This window comes from Coregonus lavaretus (genome assembly GCF_964263955.1).
Source record: "Coregonus lavaretus genome assembly, chromosome: 20".
Classification (NCBI taxonomy): Eukaryota; Metazoa; Chordata; class Actinopteri; order Salmoniformes; family Salmonidae; genus Coregonus; species Coregonus lavaretus.
The window spans coordinates 27,502,717-27,520,196 of NC_140007.1; the positions used below are offsets into that span (position 1 = coordinate 27,502,717).

The 17,480-nt window shown below is 42.9% G+C and overlaps 1 protein-coding gene across 2 annotated transcripts in view; it reads right to left on the reverse strand.

Moving 5' to 3' along the window:
* Positions 1–17,480, reverse strand: part of LOC311147482 (vitamin D3 receptor A) — a 95,160-nt gene that overhangs the window by 65,526 nt on the left and 12,154 nt on the right. The window lies entirely within an intron of this gene.

The following is a 17,480-nucleotide window of genomic DNA, read 5'->3' on the forward strand; positions in this document are numbered from 1 at the left end:
ACACTCACTTAGTAAATAACGGGATGCACGTGGAATTTGGAGTTGGAATGCACATTTCGGTCAATTTTGCAGCCGACTAACCGACCCTCATCCAGTCAACAAACGGTTACATTTTTTCCAAACAGTAAAATGACGAGACCAACAGAAAATACTACGCATGCATACAAGGAACTGACATTTTTCATTAAGAGCTTAATGAAAACATGCAACAATAGCAAGCCTATCATCTTACAGTAAAAGGGCTATAACCTATTATTGAACATGCAACTCCTGTAATAAAGCAGCTAATAAAACATCATTTTCAAACATTTGCTAAAATACAATTTTTCAGGAAAACACCGTTCTAAACAGTGCACTTAATGCGAACGGTTCCATATGTGACAGAGATTAAATTCTCAGCTAGAAATATAGAAAGAGGGGGAATCTAATAGCAATAACTAGGATGGGTTGCTAATATGACTAGGATTGTGACTTTGGCTTCTGGACAACGAAATAAAGTTGATATGAAAACCAATATAACAGGAGAGAAATGCTGTTAATGACATGAGGAAGTCTTTATAAAATAATGTTTATATTGTTGGATTTTGGCTAGGTTACATTGAAGCAAGGTAAGACATGCCTCATTTTATTTAAAGTAAAACATTCAGGTTTCAAACAATTATACTGCCTTTAGCTCACAATACAAAGTGGTGGGTGACGCGCTGATCGCCTATGCACTCGAACAGAGAATGGGAGGCGAGCTTTAATTACGAGTTGAGAAATAAGAATAGTAGTTCTTTTTAAAATCTTAGCCATCAGTTAACACACAATTGCATTTAGAATGGATATTTGTTGCGCAATGATTGGGCTTATAAAAGCATGTTTCACTCCAGTACCAGCTGACAAGTGACGGGTCATTCCGCTCCTCAAATTAGGCTATGCGGTGCGTGTGTGATAAATAAGGCTAACGAAAATACACGCGGCAATTTAAATGTAACAAAATTATGCAAATGAACCTATAAACTGATAACCATAACCGGTCAAATGTATTTATTTTCGGTGGCTAACCGATTATAGGTTAACATCCCTACTTGGGAGCACTAGTGCCGGTCAGATAATACATTAAAATGACACGCTTACATCTGTATCGTTGTTTCAAGTCCAGTGCACTCAGGCTGTTACATTTGTATCATTTGAGTCATGTGTAATTTTACTTTGACAAAACCATTAGCACAGGCAAGTGTGATTAGACATAGCCAGAGTCAATTGTTTCTTATGGCTCTGGGCTTAGCTATACCACAGCCTCTGCCATAGAAACAAACAGAGCATGGCTTTGTGTCTGCGGTTGCACCTTCACAATACAGAAAGCCGCTCGTCTGTAGCCCAACCCATTCGAAACTAAAGATATCCATTTTACTGAAGCTACATTTTCTTTCTGCCGCAGATTCACGGGATGCTCTTAACACTAAAACCGCTGGGCCTTGAGGGACCCCCATTCAAGCTAATGAGCAGTCATTCTGACTGCAACATTCTAACAGTGTAATGAATAAATTTCATATATGCCGTCGCAAAAATAATCATTTGGTTGTATTTATGAAGGTCTTTGGTCACATTAGAATACGATTATTATTTTATTTCAAAACACAATAGCATTTTCATTATTTTATGTTAAAAACACAGTAAGAGCGACAAAATAAAAATACCCCAACCACCAAGACACATGGTCAGCAAGACGTGCGGTCAAATGATGAAAACATCAGTAGCCTAAACATCATTAGAAGTGCCAAGTGTGCTTGATAAATGGTGAAATTCAGCACAAAAGCAATAATGGCATAATAAGGAATATAAGTGTCGATATGACAATCAATAGTCAAATGATTTATACGTTGTTTCTTTGTCATTAACACGAATGTAACCCATGATCTCTGAAGCCATCCCGTGACATGGTTTCTCCAAAGAAAGGTATCCCATACAGCACTCCATATACACGCTCTTTCCACCGAATGCTCCACATACATACAGGATTGAAATGAATGCTTCCAGCTCATCAACAGACAGATCCCAGGCAGTGTCTCCTTGCTCCCGGTGCACCTCAGCCACAGTACAGTTCCTGATGTGCTGTAGCATTATCTATCTCACATAAACAACAAAAGCTGTTGAATGCGTTGCTGATGCTTTTTGCTTGAGCCTGCTCTCTCAGCGATGACATTTTGTGCTGACAATCGTCCTGTAGCATTGTCACTGGCTTGTTCTATCCAAACGGTGCCATCCCTTCCCTCTCACAGTTTCATTTGGTGGTGGCGCGGGCACCTGCTCAGCGCGCACCGTTCTGGCTTTTTTGCGCTTAGGCCTTTTTTGGGGCATCAGGCTGAGGCCCAGAATCAGAAGAATAATCAGAGATGTCATGATTAATTTCTTTCCCACTATCTTAGTAGTTTTTCATTCAGATCTTGTAACAGCGCTAACGCAGCATTTGCATCCATTCATCTTGGTCTTCTTGACATTGTAAATTACGCACGCTCTCACTGTGTACTCCAAGTAGGCCAGAGTAGACTGATAAGACTGCTTGGATTCGGTGGACTGATACAGGGTACATACCATTTAGAGATTAGAATTAGAACAGATCAATACAACAGAATAGCCCGCCATGTTCTTTATTCACAACTGGTGATTACATAATTATGCACTGTTCGCTTCCCCTCGCTCATCAACTCACCCATCATACTTTACTTCATTCATTTAATCTGTTGAGATGCATAAATAACATTTGTGTCAGTATAGTTTAGGTTCAGTTGAGGCAATTTGGGAGAAGGAGAAGATCGGCCATACTGTCGGGAGGCGGGGCAGCGAGGGAAAACCATTCAAAAAAATGACATAACCAGTTTTAGGAGGGCATAACTCCAGTTCTGTTGTGATATTAAGACTTGAACAACACAGTGTGTTACAGACGTATTTAGGAAAAGTCAAGGTCATGACTTTAAAAATGGCAGAGAAAAATAATAATAATCATGAGCAGTCAGAATGACTGCTTCAGATGTTCTCGTGTTAAAGGAGTACACATAAATTAACCATAATGAGTATTAGGAACTATGAAAATATTTCAAATAAACCCTATTTAAATCTTTATTTCTTTTTTTTAAGTCATAGAAAATAGATGATTTGCAGTAGGTCTGTAATTGGCTTGGCGCACTTTGCTTTCCACTCACTTTGCAGAGTTCACCTGATATTAACCCTTCCTGGAGTCACGTGTCCAATCCCACATCTCCAGCAGACACACCACCACTCCCTCTGCTCAGGGATTCAGCCTGCCCTGAACCTCCCTCCACACAGCTCCACCATTACTTTCGCCACGCAACCCTGGCATCAATTAATGATTAAAAAAATAAAACAAGTGGAAAAAAGGCTCACAAAGAAAATGACTCATCCATCGTTGCCTGCTACATCCGTTTAATAAAAAAGCCACAGAAATCTACAGGCTGTTCGAGGAACTGACAGCGAGGAAGAGCGTGAGTGAGTGGGTGGGTGAGTAGACAATCATGCCAGCTCAAATGCAGCCCACAGCTGAAGTCAGGGGAGGAGATTTATAGGAAAACGGGGAAGAGGAAAAGTGGGGAAAGCACATAGATGCCACTAATTCAAGACCCACTTGCTGCACTTACCACACTTGATTAGGACAGCAGAAAAAGACCTCACACACAGCCAGAGTCAGCATGCAGTACTGTACAGTGTGGGAGGTACCTGCAGGGAAAGCTACTCTGCTCCACACAGCCAAGCCTCAGACTACACATACACACACTGGTGGATCCGACCACTGCTGCCTGCCACGGAGCCAAATAGTCCATCACTGGGAATTATAACAGAGCATTACATCAGATTGATCCATTCATAATTCTAAAATATCATCAAGTCACAGCCTGAATTATCTGATTGCAAAATCTAGTACACTACCTCTATCCAACAGAAGTGTAAACAATAAGGCCTTATGAGATAATGGGCACAGCAGCACACCGCTACATTGTCCCTCCAGTCCAGAGAGGGCCTCGATGTTTCTCTGCATTCCTCAGCCAGACACGAGTCGCTCCAACATGCAACTGACTGAGGGAGGAAAAACAACCACCAAGTCCATATGGGGAAAATAATGAGAGAGCGGGAGAGGCAGTTCATTACCTCACTCTTATTTGGTGTTGGCTTAGTTTGTTTTTCCCTCCCGCCCTCACTCAGGAAAACGACTGATTGTCTGTGTTAATGCAGCAGCAGTGCACAGGAGAAAAAGGCACAAAGTTGTGTTGGCTCTTGGCTGGTACTGCTATGGGGGAGTGTGCTGCAGCCTGCTATCACATCATCCACCACTACTACTGCTGCTGTAGCCTACATCTGCTAAAGCTGACCAGGCCCAGCTGGCACGCAGGACAGAGTTATGAGTGCAGATCCATTGAAGGATTTTATTTCCAGGCTAAGAGGAATTAAAGGAGTAGTTTACTATTTTACACTATTTTAGCTAAAAATCTAAATGGCAGTGATTGGGGCCTGTTATCACCTGTGACCACATTCACCGGAAATCAACTCCATATTTGGTTTGATGTTACTTTAAAAAGGCAATTTGGCTATTTAAAGCTTCAACATGTATATTTTTGGGCGACCTGACCAAATTCACATAGAAGTGTGTTATAGATCTGTTCTATGTGCGCTATTTCTACGCTTCCCATTCTTAAGTTTAGTTTTTGCATCTTTTACTTTCGGTTTTGTACACCAGCTTCAAAAAGCTGAAAATACTAAATATTTTTGGTTACGGAAAATATATTTCACAGCAGATGTACTATGATTGTCTACACTATGCTTGCTTGTTTTGTCACAAACCAGGAAATGGCGGAGTGATTCCTGCATAGTGAATCAAAAAAATGGCTATAGTTAACTTAAGTTTGTAGTGGCTGTTTAAAGAAAACCGAACTATGGATTACAATTTCTCCCGGCCCATAGACTACTTTCAGGTGAGGAACGGCTAACATCACTGTGTAAAATAGAGAACTACTCCTTTAAAATACCTCACCTCCCTGCTGCATCTGGGTGAAAGCCATCCTGAGGCCTTACTGCGTCCCTGCTCACATGGTGCATTCTATACTTTTACTCATATCCGCAGTGCGGGCGGTTTTAGGGTCATGAAATAGTGTGGATGAAGGGCGGGTCGGCGGCAGGCAGGTTGAATAAAGAGAAAAACAATGCATTAAAAAGCCATACATGTATAATTATTGTGCAATTTATATCTACAGGCTACATTTAGATTCTTCTTTCATTATTTGTATCTGGTGTTAGTGCGTAGCCTAAGCTTAGGCTACACACTAGCTGTATGCTCGCCAAATACACGCCAATTGACAAATGCTTTTGGGAACTTGGGCAGAAAAAGTGAGAAAAGCTGATAAGTGAAGAGTTGAAAATAAAAAGAAGGGAGGGACAGAACAGTAGCCTAATGTTTGGGAAAGACCTGGTGAAGTGGTAAAAGATGTTGATAACAGCGGCGGCAAAGTTGTGTGTGATGATTGTGAGGAGCTATACAAATTCGACATTCACAAGACGGGGATCTCAAAATGGCACATTAAGGGAACTGTAGGCTACTGTTGAGATGTGTTAAATGGAATAGTAATTTGAGATCTGGACACCGACTGTAGGCCTATAACCTCTCACATAGCCCAATATAATATTAACTCCTGCAAAATTAAACATTTCTTGCAGTAAAATGATACACCAAATGTAAAATGACTTGGGAACAGGAGTGGAGAAATAGGATTTCTTTCAGCATCTTGAGAGAACAAATGCACGGTTAGGGACCGTCTGTAAAAGGTGCCATCTTTATCAGCATCATAGCAGCTGAGATAGTATTTCAACCACATAAAATATGCATCTACAGTTGCAGTCGCAAGTTCACATACACTTAGGTTGGAGTCATTAAAACTCGTTTTTCAACCACTCCACAAATTTCTTGTTATCAAACTATAGTTTTGGCAAGTCGGTTAGGACATCTACTTAGTGCATGACACAAGTAATTTTTCCAACAATTGTTTACAGACAGATTATTTCACTTATAATTCACTGTATCACAATTCCAGTGGGTCAGAAGTTTACATACACTAAGTTGACTGTGCCTTTAAACAGCTTGGAAAATTCCAGAAAATGATGTCATGGCTTTAGAAGATTCTGATAGGCTAATTGACATAATTTGAGTCAATTGGAGGTGTACCTGTGGATGTATTTCAAGGCCTACCTTCAAACTCAGTGCCTTTGCTTGACATCATGGGAAAATCAAAAGAAATCAGCCAAGACCTCAGAATTTTTTTTTGTAGACCTCCACAAGTCTAGTTCATCCTTGGGAGCAATTTCCAAACGCCTGAAGGTACCACGTTCATCTGTACAATCAACAGTACACAAGTATAAACCCCATGGAACCACGCAGCCATCATACCGCTCAGGAAGGAGACGCGTTCTGTCTCCTAGAGATGAACGTACTTTGGTGCGAAAAGTGCAAATCAATCCCAGAACAACAGCAAAGGACCTTGTGAAGATGCTGGAGGAAACAGGTACAAAAGTATTCATATCCACAGTAAAACGAGTCCTATACCTACATAACCTGAAAGGCCGCTCAGCAAGGAAGAAGCCACTGCTCCAAAACCGTCATAAAAAAGCCAGACTACGGTTTGCAACTGCACAAAGATTGTACTTTTTGGAGAAATGTCCTCTGGTCTGATGAAACAAAAATATAACTGTTTGGCCATAATGACCATCGTTATGTTTGGAGGAAAAAGGGGGCAGTTGCAAGCCGAAGAACACCATCCCAGCCGTGATGCACGGGGGTGGCAGCATCATGCTGTGGGGGTGCTTTTCTACAGGAGGGACTGGTGCACTTCACAAAATAGATGGCATCATGAGGAAGGAAAATTATGTGGATATATTGAAGCAACATCTCAAGACATCAGTCAGGAAGTTAAAGCTTGGTCCCAAATGGGGTGCCAGTATGAAAAAAAATATATATATATATAAAATATATATATATATATATAAATAAATGTATGCACTCACTAACTGTAAGTCACTCTGGATAAGAGTGTCTGCTAAATGACAAAAATGTAAAAAATGGGTCTTCCAAATGGACAATGACCCCAAGCATACTTCCAAAGTTGTGGCAAAATGGCTTAAGGACAACAAAGTCAAGGTATTGGAGTGGCCATCACAAAGCCCTGACCTCAATCCTATAGAAAATGTGTGGGCAGAACTGAAAAAGCCTGTGCGAGCAAGGAGGCCTACAAACCTGACTCAGTTACACCAGCTATGTCAGGAGGAATGGGCCAAAATTCACCCAATTTATTGTGGGAAGCTTGTGGTAGGCTACCCGAAACGTTTGACCCAAGTTAAACAATTTAAAGGCAATGCTACCAAATACTAATTGAGTGTGTAAACTTCTGACCCACTGGGAATGTGATGAAAGAACTAAAAGCTGAAATAAATAACTACTATTATTCTGACATTTCACATTCTTAAAATAAAGAGAGGTGATCCTAACTGACCTAAGACAGGGAATTTTTACTAGGATTAAATGTCAGGAATTGTGAAAAACTGAGTTTAAATGTATTATGCTAAGGTAAACTTCCGACTTCAACTGTGAGTCTAACTGAAATCTTAGTTTTCACAGCTTTTAATTTCCTTAAAAGGGATATTCCACTCAAAACCACTCATTCTTGTGATTTACATGGTTAAAGAAGGCAAACACGTGATAACATTGTATGATTTTTTTTGCATTTAATTGTGATAAGGTAGGAAGCAACATGTGAAAATTGTTTTGGAAATCTGTTGGGAGCTCAAGTTGACTACAAAACCCACAATGAAATGCTCTCTCTGTACAGACTGGCTAGCTAGAAAACATAGCTACACAAAATAATACCAAAGTCAATATCAACATGTGAAGTTGGTAGCTAGCTGTAAAATCCCTGAAACACACTGCACTATCAATTTAACCTGGTAGAGATCATGTGTCTAGCTCATAACGGAGTTGGTGAGTTGGCTATGGAAACGTGCAAAGGGCACGAGCCTGCTAGCAGGGAGCCGAGAGGAGAAAACTGCTATGCGTCAAGGGAGTTGAAGGAAGAAAGGATATTAAATCTGACAGTGCACTGTGTGCTTTGTGGACATTTGAATGAAATATATATGACATAATGGCGCCGGAGAAGATGGCTGCCGTTTTACAGCCCTCTAACCAATTGTACTATTATGTGTGTTTTTCCGCGTTATTTGTCATTTCTTTTGTACATAATGTTTCTGCCATCGTCTCTTATAACCAACAAGAGCTTCTGGATATCAGGACAGCGATTACTCACCTCGTATTGGACAAAGATTTTTTCTTCAACGAGGCGGCCGCAAAGGATATCCTACAGACACCCGACAAGGCCCAAATCCCCGTCATTCGCATGAGGAAGAGACGGAGATATCGTGGACGTAGGTCGGGGTGCCTTGTAAGGATCCGACGGCGAGCGAGTAAACTGCCGCTCCCATCAATCCTATTAGCCAATCTTCAATCATTTGAGAATAAATTGGATGACCTAAGATTACGGTTATCCTACCAACATTAAAAACTGTAATATCTTGTGTTTCACCGAGTCGTGGCTGAACGACGACATGGACAACATACAGCTAGCGGGCTATACGCTACATCGGCAGGATAGAACGGCTGACTCCGGTAAGACAAGGGGTGGCGGTCTGTGTATATTTGTAAACAACAGCTGGTACACAAAATCAAATACTAAGGAAGTCTCGAGGTTTTGCTCGCCTGAGGTAGAGTATCTTATGATAAGCTGTAGACCACACTATTTACCAAGAGAGTTTTCATCTATATTTTTCGTAGCTGTCCATTTACCATCACAAACCAATGCTGGCATTAAGATTGCACTGAATGAGCTGTATAAGGCCATAAGTCAACAGGAAAACGCTCATCCAGAGGCAGCGCTCCTAGTGGCCGGGGACTTTAATGCAGAGAAACTTAAATCCGTTCTACCTAATTTCTACCAGCATGTTAAATGTGCAACCAGAGGAAAAAAAACTCCAGACCACCTTCACTCCACACACAGAGACGCATACAAAGCTCTCCCTCGCCCTCCATTTGGCAAATCTGACCATAACTCTATCCTCCTGATTCCTGCTTATAAGCAAAAACTAAAGCAGGAAGCACCAGTGACTCGGTTAATAAAAAAAGTGGTCAGATGACGCAGATGCTAAGCTACAGGACTGTTTTGCTAACACAGACTGGAACATGTTCCGGGATTCTTCAGATAGCATTGAGGAGTACACCACATCAGTCACTGGCTTCATCAATAAGTGCATCGATGATGTCGTCCCCACAGTGACCGTACGTACATACCCCAACCAGAAGCCATGGATTACAGGAAACATCCGCACTGAGCTAAAAGGTAGAGTTGCCGCTTTCAAGGAGCGGGACTCTAACCCGGACGCTTATAAGAAATCCCGCTATGCCCTCTGACGAACCATCAAACAGGCAAAGAGTCAATACAGGACTAAGATTGAATCGTACTACACTGGCTCTGACGCTCGTCGGATGTGGCAGGGCTTGAAAACTATTACAGACTACAAAGGGAAGCACAGCCGCGAGCTGCCCAGTGACACAAGACTTCCAGACGAGCTAAACCACTTCTATGCTCGCTTCGAGGCAAGCAACACTGAAGCATGCATGAGAGCACCAGCTGTTCCGGATGACTATGTGATCACGCTCTCCGTAGCCGATGTGAGTAAGACCTTTAAGCAGGTCAACATTCACAAGGCCGCAGGGCCAGACGGAATACCAGGACGTGTACTCAGAGCATGTGCTGACCAACTGGCAAGTGTCTTCACTGACATTTTCTACATGTCCCTGACTGAGTCTAATACCAAAATGTTTCAAGCAGACCACCATAGTCCCCGTGCCCAAGGACTCTAAGATAACCTGCCTAAATGACTACCGACCCGTAGCACTGACGTCTGTAGCCATGAAGTGCTTTGAAAGGCTGGTCATGGCTCACATCAACACCATTATCCCAGAAACCCTAGACCCACTCAAATTTGCATACCGCCCCAACAGATCCACAGATGATGCAATCTCTATTGCACTCCACACTGCCCTTTCCCACCTGGACAAGAGGAACACCTACGTGAGAATGCTGTTCATTGACTACAGCTCAGCATTCAACACCATAGTGCCCTCAAAGCTCATCACTAAGCTAAGGACCCTGGGAATAAACACCTCCCTCTGCAACTGGATCCTGGACTTCCTGACGGGCCGCCCCCAGGTGGTAAGTGTAGGTAACAACATATCTGCCACACTGATCCTCAACACGGGGGCCCCTCAGGGGTGCGTGCTCAGTCCCCTCCTGTACTCCCTGTTCACCCATGACTGCATGGCCAGGCACGACTCCAACACCATCATTAAGTTTGCCGACGACACAACAGTGGTAGGCCTGATCACAGACAACGATGAGACAGCCTATAGGGAGGAGTTCAGAGACCTGGCCGTGTGGTGCCAGGAAACAACCTCTCCCTCAACGTGACCAAGACAAAGGAGATGATTGTGGATTACAGGAAAAAAAAAAGAGGACTGAGCACGCCCCCATTCTCATCGACGGGGCTGTAGTGGAACAGGTTGAGAGCTTCAAGTTCCTTGGTGTCCACATCACCAACGAACTATCATGGTCCAAACACACCAAGAAAGTCGTGAAGAGGGCACGACAAAGCCTATTCCCCCTCAGGAGACTGAAAAGATTTGGCATGGGTCCTCAGATCCTCAAAAAATTATACTGCTGCACCAGAGAGCATCCTGACTGGTTGTATCACCGCCTGGTATGGCAACTGCTTGGCCTCCGACCGCAAGGCACTACAGAGGGTAGTGCGTACGGCCCAGTACATCACTGGGGCCAAGCTTCCAGCCATCCAGGACCTCTATACCAGGCGGTGTCAGAGGAAGGCCCTAAAAATTGTCAAAGACTCCAGCCACCCTAGTCATAGACTGTTCTCTCTGCTACCGCACGACATGCTGTACCGGAGTGCCAAGTCTAGGTCCAAAAGACTTCTCAACAGCTTCTACCCCCAAGCCATAAGACTCCTGAACAGCTAATCATGGCTACCCGGACTATTTGCACTGCCCCCCGACCCCATCTTTTTACGCTGCTGCTAACTCTACCCACATGTACATATTACTTCAACTACCTCAACTAGCCGGTGCTCCCGCACATTGACTCTGCACCGGTACCCCCTGTATATATAGCCTCCCTACTGTTATTTTATTTCTGCTCTTTTTTTCCTCAACACTTTTTTGTTGTTTTATTCTACTTTTTTATTAAAAATAAATGCACTGTTGGTTAAGGGCTGTACGTAAGCATTTCACTGTAATGTCTGCACCTGTTGTATTCGGCGCATGTGGCCAATACAATTTGATATATATACAGTGGGGAAAAAAGTATTTAGTCAGCCACCAATTGTGCAAGTTCTCCCACTTAAAAAGATGAGAGAGGCCTGTAATTTTCATCATAGGTACACGTCAACTATGACAGACAAAATGAGAAAAAAATATCCAGAAAATCACATTGTAGAATTTTTAATGAATTTACTTGCAAATTATGGTGGAAAATAAGTATTTGGTCAATAACAAAAGTTTCTCAATAATTTGTTATATACCCTTTGTTGGCAATGACACAGGTCAAACGTTTTCTGTAAGTCTTCACAAGGTTTTCACACACTGTTGCTGGTATTTTGGCCCATTCCTCCATGCAGATCTCCTCTAGAGCAGTGATGTTTTGGGGCTGTCGCTGGGCAACACGGACTTTCAACTCCGTCCAAAGATTTTCTATGGGGTTGAGATCTGGAGACTGGCTAGGCCACTCCAGGACCTTGAAATGCTTCTTACGAAGCCACTCCTTCGTTGCCCGGGCGGTGTGTTTGGGATCATTGTCATGCTGAAAGACCCAGCCACGTTTCATCTTCAATGCCCTTGCTGATGGAAGGAGGTTTTCACTCAAAATCTCACGATACATGGCCCCATTCATTCTTTCCTTTACACGGATCAGTCGTCCTGGTCCCTTTGCAGAAAAACAGCCCCAAAGCATGAGGTTTCCACCCCCATGCTTCACAGTAGGTATGGTGTTCTTTGGATGCAACTCAGCATTCTTTGTCCTCCAAACACGACGAGTTGAGTTTTTACCAAAAAGTTCTATTTTGGTTTCATCTGACATTCTCCCAATCCTCTTCTGGATCATCCAAATGCACTCTAGCATGGACATTGTGGTCCTCTGTAGCTCAGCTGGTAGAGCACGGCGCTTGTAACGCCAAGGTAGTGGGTTCGATCCCCGGGACCACCCATACACAAAAAAAATAAAAAATGTATGCACGCATGACTGTAAGTCGCTTTGGATAAAAGCGTCTGCTAAATGGCATATTATATTATATATATATTATATACTGGCTTAAGCAGGAGGACACGTCTGGCACTGCAGGATTTGAGTCCCTGGCGGCATAGTGTGTTACTGATGGTAGGCTTTGTTACTTTGGTCCCAGCTCTCTGCAGGTCATTCACTAGGTCCCCCCGTGTGGTTCTGGGATTTTTGCTCACCGTTCTTGTGATCATTTTGACCCCACAGGGTGAGATCTTGCGTGGAGCCCCAGATCGAGGGAGATTATCAGTGGTCTTGTATGTCTTCCATTTCCTAATAATTGCTCACACAGTTGATTTCTTCAAACCAAGCTGCTTACCTATTGCAGATTCAGTCTTCCCAGCCTGGTGCAGGTCTACAATTTTGTTTCTGGTGTCCTTTGACAGCCCTTTGGTCTTGGAGAGTGACTGTTTGAGGTTGTGGACAGGTGTATTTTATACTGATAACAAGTTCAAACAGGTGCCATTAATACAGGTAACGAGTAGAGGACAGAGGAGCCTCTTAAAGAAGAAGTTACAGGTCTGTGAGCCAGAAATCTTGCTTGTTTGTAGGTGACCAAATACTTATTTTCCACCATAATTTGCAAATAAATTCATTAAAAATCCTACAATGTGATTGTCTGGATTTTTTTTCTTCTCAATTTGTCTGTCATAGTTGACGTGTACCTATGATGAAAATTACAGGCCTCTCATCTTTTTAAGTGGGAGAACTTGCACAATTGGTGGCTGACTAAATACTTTTTCCCCCCCACTGTGTGTGTGTGTGTATGTATATATATATATATATATTATATTATATTATACTATACACACACACACAGTGAGGGAAAAAAGTATTTGATCCCCTGCAGATTTTGTACGTTTGCCCACTGACAAAGAAATGATCAGTCTATCATTTTAATGGTAGGTTTATTTGAACAGTGAGAGACAGAATAACAACAAAAAAATCCAGATTTGACCCCCTCTCAATCAGAAAGATTTCTGGCTCCCAGGTGTCTTTTATACAGGTAACGAGCTGAGATTAGGAGCACACTCTTAAAGGGAGTGCTCCTAATCTCAGCTTGTCAACTGTATAAAAGACACCTGTCCACAGAAGCAATCAATCAATCAGATTCCAAACTCTCCACCATGGCCAAGACCAAAGAGCTCTCCAAGGATGTCAGGGACAAGATTGTAGACCTACACAAGGCTGGAATGGGCTACAAGACCATCGCCAAGCAGCTTGGTGAGAAGGTGACAACAGTTGGTGCGATTATTCGCAAATGGAAGAAACACAAAATAACTGTCAATCTCCCTTTGCCTGGGGCTCCATGCAAGATATCACCTCATGGAGTTGCAATGATCATGAGAACTGTGAGGAATCAGCCCAGAACTACACGGGGGGATCTTGTCAATGATCTCAAGGCAGCTTGGACCATTATCACCAAGAAAACAATTGGTAACACACTACGCCGTGAAGGACTGAAATCCTGCAGCGCCCGCAAGGTCCCTCTGCTCAAGAAAGCACATACACAGGGCCATCTGAAGTTTGCCAATGAACATCTGAATGATTCCGAGGAGAACTGGGTGAAAGTGTTGTGGTCAGATGAGACCAAAACTGAGCTCTTTGGCATCAACTCAACTCGCCGTGTTTGGAGGAGGAGGTATGCTGCCTATGACCCCAAGAACACCATCCCCACCGTCAAACATGGAGGTGGAAACATTATGCTTTGGGGGTGTTTTTCTGCTAAGGGGACAGGACAACTTCACCGCATCAAAGAGACGATGGACGGGGCCATGTACCGTCAAATCTTGGGTGAGAACCTCCTTCCCTCAGCCAGGGCATTGAAAAAGGGTCGTGGATGGGTATTCCAGCATGACAATGACCCAAAACACACGGCCAAGGAAACAAAGGAGTGGCTCAAGAAGAAGCACATTAAGGTCCTGGAGTGGCCTAGCCAGTCTCCAGACCTTAATCCCATAGAAAATCTGTGGAGGGAGCTGAACGTTCGAGTTGCCAAACGTCAGCCTCGAAACCTTAATGACTTGGAGAAGATCTGCAAAGAGGAGTGGGACAAAATCCCTCCTGAGATGTGTGCAAACCTGGTGGCCAACTTCAAGAAACATCTGACCTCTGTGATTGCCAACAAGGGTTTTGCCACCAAGTACTAAGTCATGTTTTGCAGAGGTGTCAAATACTTATTTCCCTCATTAAAATGCAAATCAATTTATAACATTTTTTACATGCGTTTTTCTGGATTTTGCTGTTGTTATTCTGTCTCACTGTTAAAATACACCTTCCATTAAAATTATAGACTGATCATTTCTTTGTCAGTGGGCAAACTTACAAAATCAGCAGGGGATCAAATACGTTTTTCCCCTCACTGTATATACACTTTGTCATGACGATATAGACTGATGGATGTGTCCTTGACAAGTATGCCCATACCATCTATTGGCTGATTTGGCAATCTGGAGTGCAGGTAATCGTTTTAAAAGCTTTATGAAATGTGATAGTGTGTTATCTCCCCCCCCCCCATCTCTAGTGAACACAGGCTTTCACCAAATTGACAGGAGTTTCGGAGGGGGGAGGGGAGGGGTGAATTATCCTTTAAAAACTGGTCAAATTAATCATTCCCGTTTTTTTGTTGAGTTACTGCACTCTCTCCCCGGTCCCTAAACATATTTGCTGTACAAGAGAAGCAGAGAGGAAAGAGAAAACTTTACTGATGTCAACTAGATTGAAGCATTCATTCTATCGATTTATGACATTCTGCTGAGCAAGGGTTTATTTAGTATTCTAGGGCAACAAGTAATGACAGAAGAGAAGCTGCATGCATCTATTTATAGACAAGTTGACTGACAAATAGCCTCCCAAAATGTCAGAAGGTATAAGCACAAAGATAGGACTATAAAAAATATATTTATTTGCTCGGCCATTTGAATGCATTTTTTTTAGGGTCGGGCCTCACATTTTCACATAGTCGGGCGGTTGCCGATGGATTATTAGCAATTCCGGGCAGGTGAACAAACAGCGGACCCGTGCATCACTACTGTGCATGCCTACCACTCTCAAAGAAGCAAGTCCCTCAGATCTTAGACCAGTCAGTCAATTCACTTTTGTTATTGTCATCAGTTAATAGTCGTCAGTATGACTTGACGACTACAACTAGGGATGTGACAAATGGACCATCTTTCTTAACAGACATTAGTTTCACATATTTTCCATTAAAACGATAAGGGGAAAAAATCATAGAATTCCACAGAAATTCACAATGCAGCTGCGCTGCCAGCAATGGTTTAGGTCCAGTGGAGGCTGCTGAGGGGAGGACGGCTCATAATAATGGCTGGAACGGAGCAAACGGCATCAAACACATGGAAACCAGGTGTTTGATGTATTTCATAACATTTCACTTATTCCGCTCCAGCCATTACCACGAGCCCGTCCACCCCAATTAAGCTGCCACCAACTTCCTGTGTTTGGGGTCTCACGATACGTCCCTTTCAGATGGTTAAGCATTGCAACTGTACTACCATTATTGTAGGCCTACCTCAATTCCACCTCGCAAAGTTTACATTTCCTTCTCATTTAACGGTCGCTTGCCTTTCTGCCATTTTTCCGACGGTTAACGACGATGACGTAGCGGTGGTGAGTCGACTCTACAATAATTGATTCCTCGACTCCCCGTGTTGACTCCCATTTCTGAGTGTCAAGATTAGTTTCCGCTAGGAATCGACTCCTAAGAGTTAGTACTTTTGGAATGGAGGAGACTGATTAGCTGCCGTACTTCCGAGAACAAACACTTGCATCTTTCATAGCGAACTAGCAATGGACAGAGAAAGAGAGGGGCACAGTATAGGCAGGTCGGCCACCAGCCAGAACCGTGCACTAGGCCTATCTGTCGGCAATCAAAAGCTGTATCTCGCAATGTAATGCTTTATCTCGCAATTTCTTGGCTTGCAATGTATTGCAACTTCAGTAAAGCAGGGCCTATCATTAATGAATAGGCTAGGATATTCTACACGCAACAGACCGAAGACTCAACATACACTCGGATTATTAGCAAATAGAGAGCAGGGGCGTAATCATTCATCTAAAACGAGAGTTTCTATTGGCCAAAATCCATTTGCACCCGTTTAAGAAACATTTTGCAACATAATCAGCGTAATGAATATGCCCCAGGCGAGCCAGCGCGAGGTAGAGACAGGAGGGGCAGGCCGTGGTGTGCATATGTCTTGGTAATCTGTCTTGCATGCTTTGCAAATTCACCAAAGTAGCCTAAAGTTAACCTCTTCCGCTCTGGTTTTATTTAAATTACACAACTTTTCCCAGGCCTTTATAGCCTATCGTCTAGTTGGGCTATAACACGGATAATAATGTTTTGTGATAACTGCACTGCGATTAAAATGTTGTGGGGTGGGGGCAAACATTTAGGTTTTTCTTAACATTAAGGGTCCAAATTTCATTTAAACGTTCACATCCCGCACTACAACAGTGCAATTGAGCATTAAAGATGAGTGATGAGATTATAGACAAATAACGCAATAGAGACAATAGCCGCCCACAGAGCTGAGGTATCATTGTTTCCTGTGTTCTTAACGAGCAGCACCAAAGTATAAGCATAAAATGTCAGATGTCCTTAGTTCTCACAATATTTGCAATCACACATTGTATCTGTTCTCTTTAGGTTTTCCATATGCATTCCAGAGGTACTCCATCCCTGGGATGAAAGGTGAACACAGGAACGCAACAGGAGAGTAACTGTAGCCTGTGGAGTAGGCAGAAAAGTCACTGAAGCATAGTGGTGTCAGCTTTCACCTCCAATACAGGGAAACCCACATACAGCCATCAGACAAATGCATCCTGCCAGGGGAAACCAAACACAAAATTATATCTAACTACCCCATTAATTCAAATGCAGGCTGCGTCACTGGGTAATTTCTCCATCTGATCTGACAGAGTTCCTAAGAGAGAGGAACGCGGGTGTTGGTTTTATTGCATACTAAGGCTGGCAAACTACAAGCACAGACATAAAACAAATCTGACCCGAGAGGCCCAATCCATAGCACA